The 10,293-nt window shown below is 33.8% G+C and overlaps 1 protein-coding gene across 1 annotated transcript in view; it reads left to right on the top strand.

The window, feature by feature from the left end:
• The window catches only part of LOC142341678 (protein rogdi homolog), a 415,549-nt gene that overhangs the window by 238,977 nt on the left and 166,279 nt on the right, over positions 1-10,293 (top strand). The gene's annotated exons all lie outside the window — the stretch shown is intronic.

Here is a 10,293-nt window from a genome sequence, read left to right as displayed (position 1 = left end):
CAGTTTGTTCATGCTTATTTGTTAGAATTCGAATTGACAATTCATATTGATAGCACAGAAAACCGATCTTTTTACAACGACCAGATGATAAATTTATAAATGTCAGATATTTTTGATACTTACCATCCTTTAATTAGGTCTAATGATTCCACACCAAAAATCTCAAATGGTATTTAGCTTTGAAGCCTGTCAACTAAGATCTGGACAATGTTTTTCTAGTTAACTTTTCAAATTTCACTTTTAAATCTTCGTATTTTGGCCTTCATGTGGTCCCTCATGATAGCCCTCTTATGATAATTTTGATAAACTGATGAATCATTGTTTAACAAGAGCTGCTGGTATGTTTGATTTTTTCTTAAGGCGTTTAGCTTTTCATCGAGCACGGCAATGACCTGAAAACATTGTCCTGTTGTTTTACTACATGTGCTGCAGCCGGATTTAAATATAATTCAAGTGCTACTATTGCTACTATTATATATTCAAATCACCTGTAATATACCGCTTTTCTTTTGTCTCTGCCTTTCCTTTTCCACAACACCACCGCCGCCGGTTACATGCGCTTTTAGCAAGTGTTCGCTATAGTGCATCTATCAATAACAAATATGGCTAAATTGATGATTGATGGCTATGATTGACTTCGTTTAGTTCAGGTTTTTTCTTACATCGGAATTGTTTCCTATCCTAAACCTTCCCCTCATGGTAAACGTCATGCTTTCTGGCACATTTGAACAAAAAAATGGTTTTTGAAATTTCAAGAAAATGACTAGAATTTGTATACTTTGGTGTGAAACGTAAATTGCTTATTTTCGATCTACAAATATTGAAAGTCTTTCTGGAGCATACTTTGGCACCTAAATTTCAGCTTTTTCATCTACGCCTAGTGTCTACGAAGCTAATAGGAAACAATTTGTTTCTCAAAATTCGGTAGTATCGCGATTTATACTTCAACCATTTAATCAAATGTTATTTAGTTAACCTGATGATAAACTTCTAAATATGATAGCTGTGATGAACTAAAACTACCTACGCAGTTAGTTTAAAATGGATTGAGTTATGGTTAAGCAGGCAACTTCACAGAAAATGTCCAAAGCCATAAAATAGTGAAAATATTTTTTGAAGAAAAAGAGAAATTTCTGCTAGTGCTTTTTGTAAGTTTTGAATGTATTTTTAGCTTTTGGCTGTTTTCTGTGTTATGGTAGTGTAAATAATAAATAAACAAATGACACTAATGTTCATCATCACGATAGAAGAAGCGCCTCGTCTATTTTTATCATATAGTTGTTCTATTCTGCTTTTGATACTACGATTCCGTTCATACCGTGTTTTCCTCCCATACACTCTCTATCCCCTCTAGCTTTCTCTTGTGTTTCAATTCCATAATTCCTGAATTCCCTTACAATCAATATTATATGCCTTTCTTCTCCATTCTGCGCTCCTCTGCAAACCCCTCATCGTAAACAAACAAATAAATCAACAAAAGACAACACCAATAAATATTATCAGCTATTGTTTCAATCACTACCCCACCCCCCCCCCCTCCCCCCACACTCACATGCATGAGCTCTGTCTCTTTGCTTCATCTATTATATAAGTTATTTGGGAAAAGCTGTGCTCATAAAATTGCTTTAAGCTCTATGAAGAAGGAACAATACCATACAAATGTTCCTCCCCGGCCATTCAATTTTATTTCTAGGGCAAGAAAGGGGCGTTCCTAACACTCTACGTATTGTTATGCCAGTATTAGTGCAGCTTAATCTCTTCAGTATTTTCAACAATAATTTCGCCAATTTAATTTGAAACGGAATTGCTATGCTTTTCGGCTGAATGGTCGCGTGATTTTATTCGAGTTCCATTTACGTGATAAATTTTAAGGCGCTGTTAGAAACTCAACGAATAAATCGTCTAATTTTACGATATTTTTTGTGATGCGGTGATACAGATTGTTGCTTCAAGCTCATTAAGATAGTGGTTTAAAATTAAATTTGTGTTATAATTAATGCCACAGGAACGTCTATCTATGAAACTCTGACATCTAATTGACAGAACGTAGGAGTAGTTTCTACTTCTTAGAACATATTCGATGATGATTTAACTGTTTAGTCATAGTAATATTAATATCTCTCAGTTCTCTCTTACAGTTCATGACAACGAGGTCATTCAAACTTGAATGCCGTGGAGATTTTCCTACGAGAACTAATGAGCATAAATTTGTTAACTTAGTCAAATAGCGAAGCATACAAATGATTTCGAATGTTTGATTATTGCCACAGCGCATGCATGCTTCATTTGAATCAAATCTGACTGTATCGATCTTTAAGGAGAATGTCAGTTAGTTCAAAATAGATAAATTGTTGCCTAAATTTGGGTATGATTTTAGCTTTATTATGTTCTGAATGCTTAATTATGTACTTGATTTGACAGATCTCGATAGTACTTAAGCCCTGTTTATTGTGGTCGACCGAAAAAACAATCGAGTTGAAGTTTGGAGTGTTTTTGAACTGTTAGTTTTAAAGTATTTTCATATTTTGCGTTTTGATTTCTTTGTCGTTTCATTCCGCCGATTTCTTCAGCCATAAACCTGGTGTGTAGTGACTTCTGATTGATATACACAACATTAACTCATTTGGTTCTGATGTGTTTTTGGGATTGTGTTGACCATCCCCTCGAATTTATTTTCTGGCCTTCGAACCTATTTCTTTTATTTGGGCAAGAACCCCCATCCCCCCCCCCCCTAGTGGTGGGGTTGGAACGTACAATTGTCTCCTACCCACCGCCACCACCTTGTCGTAAAATTTTCATAATGGGGAGCGCTTTAACGAATCGACACGCTTACCTCTTGAAGACAAAATAGCCGGTATAGAGTATAAAATCCGTTACTATAGCTTAATTGATTTTTTTCGTATATTAATACAATTGGTTCCTGCCCAAGTTAAAGGAGAAATTATTAGCAGGAAAATGAGGAAATGAGAATAGATTCTAAGAAGAGGTGATAGTTAGCACATTCCCAGTGTCTCTGTAAAGATTAACTACTCACTGTATGCCAATTTCGCATATCCCCTCAATAGCTGTGCTGTTTTTTTCTCAATCTTTCCCGAGGCCTTCAATTTCCACTAATAGATATCATCTTTGTTATTATAAACTACTACTCATAACTAATTACCTTGATGACTATAATAACTAGTCTTGTGTTCTGAGCTACATACGGTTGATTTAGTTTGATAGCCATTTGATTTAATTAACCAATTGTGCTCGTATGTATTGTTAATTAAAAGACGTATTTTTGATTTATTGCTTTAAGAAATTAAAACTTCATGCTTTTGCGTTTGAGTGATGTACATTTGAGTTTACCTGTGTGTGCTCTCAGCTCAAGTAAAAAGATGGCATCATAGTGGTGAGAAAGACATGTTTGGTGATTTCTTGAGCTTTCACATGTATGTAGTTTCTTTCCCATTCATTTAACAATCGTGGCGTCAAATTATGAACCTGAAGTTAAATTGTTGATAATTTACCATTTGTACTTATTGCCTTTTTTATCAGCTTAAGTAGATGGAGGATGGGAATGTCTCCTGTTCCTTCATTGTTTCTACGGGGACACGAATGCTGTTGTCTCATTATCGCCCAGTTAAGGTTGCAAAAATCAGGTACTGCCTAGGTAGGGTTGCATAAAAATACTAAAACAGCTGTGTCAACGGATTCATCTTTTCTCCTTAAATTTTGTGTGTAAATTTTTCAAAATTTATCCATCACCTTAACTTTTATTTCAGATCACCTTATCAAAGGATTGTAAAAATTCTAGTTAATAGCCAAGTGAAAGCTGTGGTCATTTTAAATCTCAAGCGTTTTTTAATAGCCGTACAGCGATAGCTGGGGCTATTATTGGCCTTCTCTTGGTTTTTTGCAATTCAAAGAATTAGAATTGTATTGGGGCGCTGTCTTTTTTTTATGATCTGTTCACACATTTTCATGATTATTGAAGTCAAACTGAAGTAGTGATTTTGGTCACGCCGAAACAGGAAGTGGAGCGAATGGTTTTGCGGCGTGAAATTTTTTCGCTCTAAATTTAAAGTAGAGTGAGAAAACGGTGTTTGAACCAAAATTCGCTTTCTCGCTAGTGGTTTTTTGTTCACATGCGGCAATTTCGCTTTGATTTTTTCTGTTTTTTCATTTTTTTGGATAGGATTATTTTCTAAATTGTTTTCCCAATCCTATCATAGTCTTTTCTAGGTCTAGTTTTCTGTGTAGTCAATGAAAACTCTTTGAATTGTACGTCAGGACTTGTCCTGCTAAGTTTTTTAATTTCGTCGTCATGGTTTTTGTTACGACCATATGACGTCACAGCCACTTTTTGTTCATTCGTTTATGCAATTTCAACTGAGGTGCATGTGTGACGTCATTTTTCGCTCTTAGTGGAGCTAGTTTTTTTGTTCATGCGCGTAATTAAATTTTTGGTCACACTTGACTTACCTCCCTCTCAAAAATGACTTCCTCACTTTGAAATTGACTTTTATTTACTTTAACTCAAAGAGATAAGGTCAAATAGGTGTGTGTCACTCTAAATGAAGGTTATTGTAGATGAGCTAATAGAGAGAGCAATAACTTATACAGATTTTTAATCAAAATATAACAGATCAGCCTTCAATGAAAAGACGAATTTTTTTGGTCTGTCTTTACTGTTTTTTTAGACTGCCGATCTACGAATCTATTGCGGCTATTTTCTGGCAATTCGCCAGCTATGTTTTTTAATCGTCATCTTTATCTTTTTTTATCGCAAACGTATGACAACGCACCAAAATCGTAACAACTTTTATTTCAGATCACCTTATCAAAAGAGTGTAAAATTCTAGTTAATAGGCAAGTGATAGTTGTGGTCATTTTAAATCGCAAGTGATTTTTTAATCGTCATAATCCTTCTTTATCGCAAACGTATGACAACGCACCAAAATCGTACATTCCAACAAAGTGATTTATTTTGGGTAATATTTGTGTTACATCAGCTGCTAATCTATGATGTACGATTTCTTGAATGGACACTGAATTTTTGAAATTATTGTGCCAACAGTGTTTCAAAATGGAGGATATATATGCGAAGGCCGGCATTTTCTCCTGCCGAATTTTCCTTTTTTAGTAACGCATCGTAGCGAAAGACAAACTTTGTTTTTTAGCTCTTTCTGGCTACTTTTGATTTTTATAGAAAAAAATTTTATTTCAGCAAATTTTATCTCATAAAAAAGAGGAGCTGTTTGAAAATTGGTAGGAAAAAGAAAATTTGTTGGTGGCTGAGAGGTGATGTGGAGGTGTTTAATTATGCTGATTTATTTATCAAACTTTTATTAAATCATAACAGAGATTACTCTGGATTATACAAGTTTGCTAAAAAAATGTGACAAAAAATTTTCATACCTTAATGAAAAACATGCTTTCAAAGATAAAAACTTCTTTTTTTGACTTTTTACGGATTTTTCTGCCTCTTGGTATGTATTTTAGAGTTTTTACTTTGTTGTAGTTCTAGTTTTTTGATATAGCCAATACAGAACGTCTTACGTATTATGGAATTAGGAGAATTGTTAACTTCTTCCTTTTCTTTAGTCTCTCAATGTTTGAAAATTGTACGAGACCTTCATATTATTTCTTTTCTTGTCCTGAAGCTCTATTGAATTGAACAATAGTGGTAATCCTGATGTACAGGAGAACTATAGAAAACGACGAAAAGACCAATCAAATCTGAATCTTTTCGATAATCTTTTTTGCAGTTTTATCTGGGTTTTTAAATTAACTCTTTTCTTTGCAATTTAGAGATTATTTTCTCGGGACTGTTTTGTCTCATTGTTGTGAAGCTTTTTTGTGGAAACGGAAATATTTTAGAAACATTGGTGTATCTGTAAGATCAAATGTCACTCGCGCTAAACTTAAAAAACAGGTCCCGTAGTTAATTTTGAGATCTGACTCAATTATATGTTAATATAAGTGACCCAATATGGAATATTGGTTCCATTGGCCGCCAGATGACTGGCAAATTTAGTAAAAGAAAATGTGAAGACTGCGCAGCCAGTTCTCTTTTTTGGTCGTCTTTTAACTCAAAATGGTCGTCTCAAGTGGTTGATTTATTATCTCTGCCTGAGCGATCTGTAAATAGTGAGAAAAATAGAACGGTTAAATGAACAGGAAGTGGAGCGAATGGTTTTGCGGCGTGAAATTTTTTCGCTCTAAATTTAAAGTAGAGTGAGAAAACGGTGTTTGAACCAAAATTCGCTTTCTCGCTAGTGGTTTTTTGTTCACATGCGGCAATTTCGCTTTGATTTTTTCTGTTTTTTCAATTTTTTGGATAGGATTATTTTCTAAATTGTTTTCCCAATCCTATCATAGTCTTTTCTAGGTCTAGTTTTCTGTGTAGTCAATGAAAACTCTTTGAATTGTACGTCAGGACTTGTCCTGCTAAGTTTTTTAATTTCGTCGTCATGGTTTTTGTTACGACCATATGACGTCACAGCCACTTTTTGTTCATTCGTTTATGCAATTTCAACTGAGGTGCATGTGTGACGTCATTTTTCGCTCTTAGTGGAGCTAGTTTTTTTGTTCATGCGCGTAATTAAATTTTTGGTCACACTTGACTTACCTCCCTCTCAAAAATGACTTCCTCACTTTGAAATTGACTTTTATTTACTTTAACTCAAAGAGATAAGGTCAAATAGGTGTGTGTCACTCTAAATGAAGGTTATTGTAGATGAGCTAATAGAGAGAGCAATAACTTATACAGATTTTTAATCAAAATATAACAGATCAGCCTTCAATGAAAAGATGAATTTTTTTGGTCTGTCTTTACTGTTTTTTTAGACTGCCGATCTACGAATCTCTTGCGGCTATTTTCTGGCAATTCGCCAGCTATGTTTTTTAATCGTCATCTTTATCTTTTTTTATCGCAAACGTATGACAACGCACCAAAATCGTAACAACTTTTATTTCAGATCACCTTATCAAAAGAGTGTAAAATTCTAGTTAATAGGCAAGTGATAGTTGTGGTCATTTTAAATCGCAAGTGATTTTTTAATCGTCATAATCCTTCTTTATCGCAAACGTATGACAACGCACCAAAATCGTACATTCCAACAAAGTGATTTATTTTGGGTAATATTTGTGTTACATCAGCTGCTAATCTATGATGTACGATTTCTTGAATGGACACTGAATTTTTGAAATTATTGCCAACAGTGTTTCAAAATGGAGGATATATATGCGAAGGCCGGCATTTTCTCCTGCCGAATTTTCCTTTTTTAGTAACGCATCGTAGCGAAAGACAAACTTTGTTTTTTAGCTCTTTCTGGCTACTTTTGATTTTTATAGAAAAAAATTTTATTTCAGCAAATTTTATCTCATAAAAAAGAGGAGCTGTTTGAAAATTGGTAGGAAAAAGAAAATTTGTTGGTGGCTGAGAGGTGATGTGGAGGTGTTTAATTATGCTGATTTATTTATCAAACTTTTATTAAATCATAACAGAGATTACTCTGGATTATACAAGTTTGCTAAAAAAATGTGACAAAAAATTTTCATACCTTAATGAAAAACATGCTTTCAAAGATAAAAACTTCTTTTTTTGACTTTTTACGGATTTTTCTGTCTCTTGGTATGTATTTTAGAGTTTTTACTTTGTTGTAGTTCTAGTTTTTTGATATAGCCAATACAGAACGTCTTACGTATTATGGAATTAGGAGAATTGTTAACTTCTTCCTTTTCTTTAGTCTCTCAATGTTTGAAAATTGTACGAGACCTTCATATTATTTCTTTTCTTGTCCTGAAGCTCTATTGAATTGAACAATAGTGATAATCCTGATGTACAGGAGAACTATAGAAAACGACGAAAAGACCAATCAAATCTGAATCTTTTCGATAATCTTTTTTGCAGTTTTATCTGGGTTTTTAAATTAACTCTTTTCTTAGCAATTTAGAGATTATTTTTTCGAGACTGTTTTGTCTCATTGTTGTGAAGCTTTTTTGTGGAAACGGAAATATTTTAGAAACATTGGTGTATCTGTAAGATCAAATGTCACTCGCGCTAAACTTAAAAAACAGGTCCCGTAGTTAATTTTGAGATCTGACTCAATTATATGTTAATATAAGTGACCCAATATGGAATATTGGTTCCATTGGCCGCCAGATGACTGGCAAATTTAGTAAAAGAAAATGTGAAGACTGCGCAGCCAGTTCTCTTTTTTGGTCGTCTTTTAACTCAAAATGGTCGTCTCAAGTGGTTGATTTATTATCTCTGCCTGAGCGATCTGTAAATAGTGAGAAAAATAGAACGGTTAAATCAAAACTGGCTGTTAAACCAAACGGTTTAACAAAATTTTTGATGGGTTAAACCAAAATTGGCGCAAAGTATTGATTACAAAGATAAGCGTCCACGACTTCAACGACAAATTTGTACAAATTTGTTGACAATGGCATAAAATTGCTAGGAATGTTTGTAAACAAATAGGAAAAACTCATTACAGACTTGAACGCTGTTTTCTGATTATCGCCCAGTTCAGGTCGCAAAAATCAAGTACTGCATAGGTAGGGTTGCATAAAGATACTAAAACAGCTTTCAACGGATTTTTCCTTAAATTTTTTGTTAAAGATTCATGTTTTCTCCTTTAGTTTTTCAAAATTCATTTATCACTACAACTTTTATTTCAGATCACCCTATCAAAAGAGTAAAATTGTAGTTAATAGGCAAGTGATAGGTGTTGTCATTTTAAATCGCAAGTGTTTTATTCGTCATAATCCTTCTTTATCGCAAACGTATGACAACGCACCAAAATCGTCCATTCCAACAAAGTGATTTATTTTGGGTAATATTTGTTTGTGTTACATCAGCTGCTATGCTAATCTATGATATACGAGTTCTTGAATGGACACTGAATTTTTGAATTATCGTGCCAACAGTGTTTCAAAATGGGGGATATATATGCGAAGGCCGGCATTTTCTTCAGCCGAATTTTCACTTTTTGGTAACGCATCGTGGCGAAAGAAAAACTTTATTTTATAGCCCTTTCCAGCTACTTCTGATTTTTATAGAAAAAAAGTTTTTATCTCAGCAAATTTTATCTCATAAAGAGGAGCTGTTACGAAATTGTTAGGAAAAAAGACAATTTGGGGGCTGAGAGGTGATGCGGAGGTTTTAATTTATGCTAATATATTTGTGAAATTTTTATTAAATCATAACAGAGAGTACACTGGGTTATACAAGTTTGTTAAAGAGATGTGACATTAAAATTTTATACCTTAATGAAAAACATGCATTCAAAGATTAAAACCTTTTTTTTTTTTACTTTTCACGGATTTTTCTTCTTGGTATGTGTTTTAGAGTTTTTTCTGTGTTGTAGTTCTAGTTTTTTGATATAGCCAATACAGAACGTCTTAAAAATTATGGAAATAGAACTGTTAACTTCTTCCTTTTCCTTCAGTCTCTCAAATTGGTTTTAAAATTGTACCAGACCTTCAAATTATTTCTTTTTTTTTGTCCAGAAGCTCTTTTGAATTGAACAACAGTGATAATCCTGATGTACAGGAGAACTATAGAAAACGACGAAAAGACCAATCAAAACTGAATCTTTTCGATAATCTTTTTTGCAGTTTTATCTGGGTTTTTAAATTAACTCTTTTCTTAGCAATTTAGAGATTATTTTTTCGAGACTGTTTTGTCTCATTGTTGTAAAGCATTTTTGTAGAAACGGAAATATTTTAGAAACATTGGGGTATCTGTAAGATCAAATGTCACTCGCGCTTAACTTAAAAAACAGGTCCCGTAGTAAATTTCGAGATCTGACTCAATTATATGTCCATATAAAAGACCCAATATGGCATATTTGAGAAAAGAACTACGGAAGTCATAGTTTGAACGAAACGAAAAAGCTGCTATTTTTTTATTCGAAATTTTTGTTTTTCACGATGCTTCAGATGACTTTCAAACCTAAGCTCTCCATCGGTTTCGATTTGACCAGCAATTTCAGTGAAACTTAAATGTGAACAAGTAATCAGAATATCTGCGCTTTAATGAACAAATCTGAATTTATGATAAGGGAAAACGATGTCTTTTTTCAAGCCTATATTCTTGCTTTCTGATACTTCAAGTGATTTGCAATTCTATTGGTTCCATTGGCCGCCAGATGACTGGCAAATTTAGTAAAAGAAAATGTGAAGACTGCGCAGCCAGTTCTCTTTTTTGGTCGTCTTTTAACTCAAAATGGTCGTCTCAAGTGGTTGATTTATTATCTCTGCCTGAGCGATCTGTAAATAGTGAGAAAAATAGAACGGTTA

This window comes from Convolutriloba macropyga, chromosome 6 (genome assembly GCF_964194025.1).
Source record: "Convolutriloba macropyga chromosome 6, txConMacr16.3, whole genome shotgun sequence".
NCBI lineage: Eukaryota > Metazoa > Xenacoelomorpha > Acoela > Convolutidae > Convolutriloba > Convolutriloba macropyga.
The sequence above is the reverse complement of the archived record's forward strand: the minus strand, read 5'-3'. Positions and strand labels throughout refer to the sequence as shown.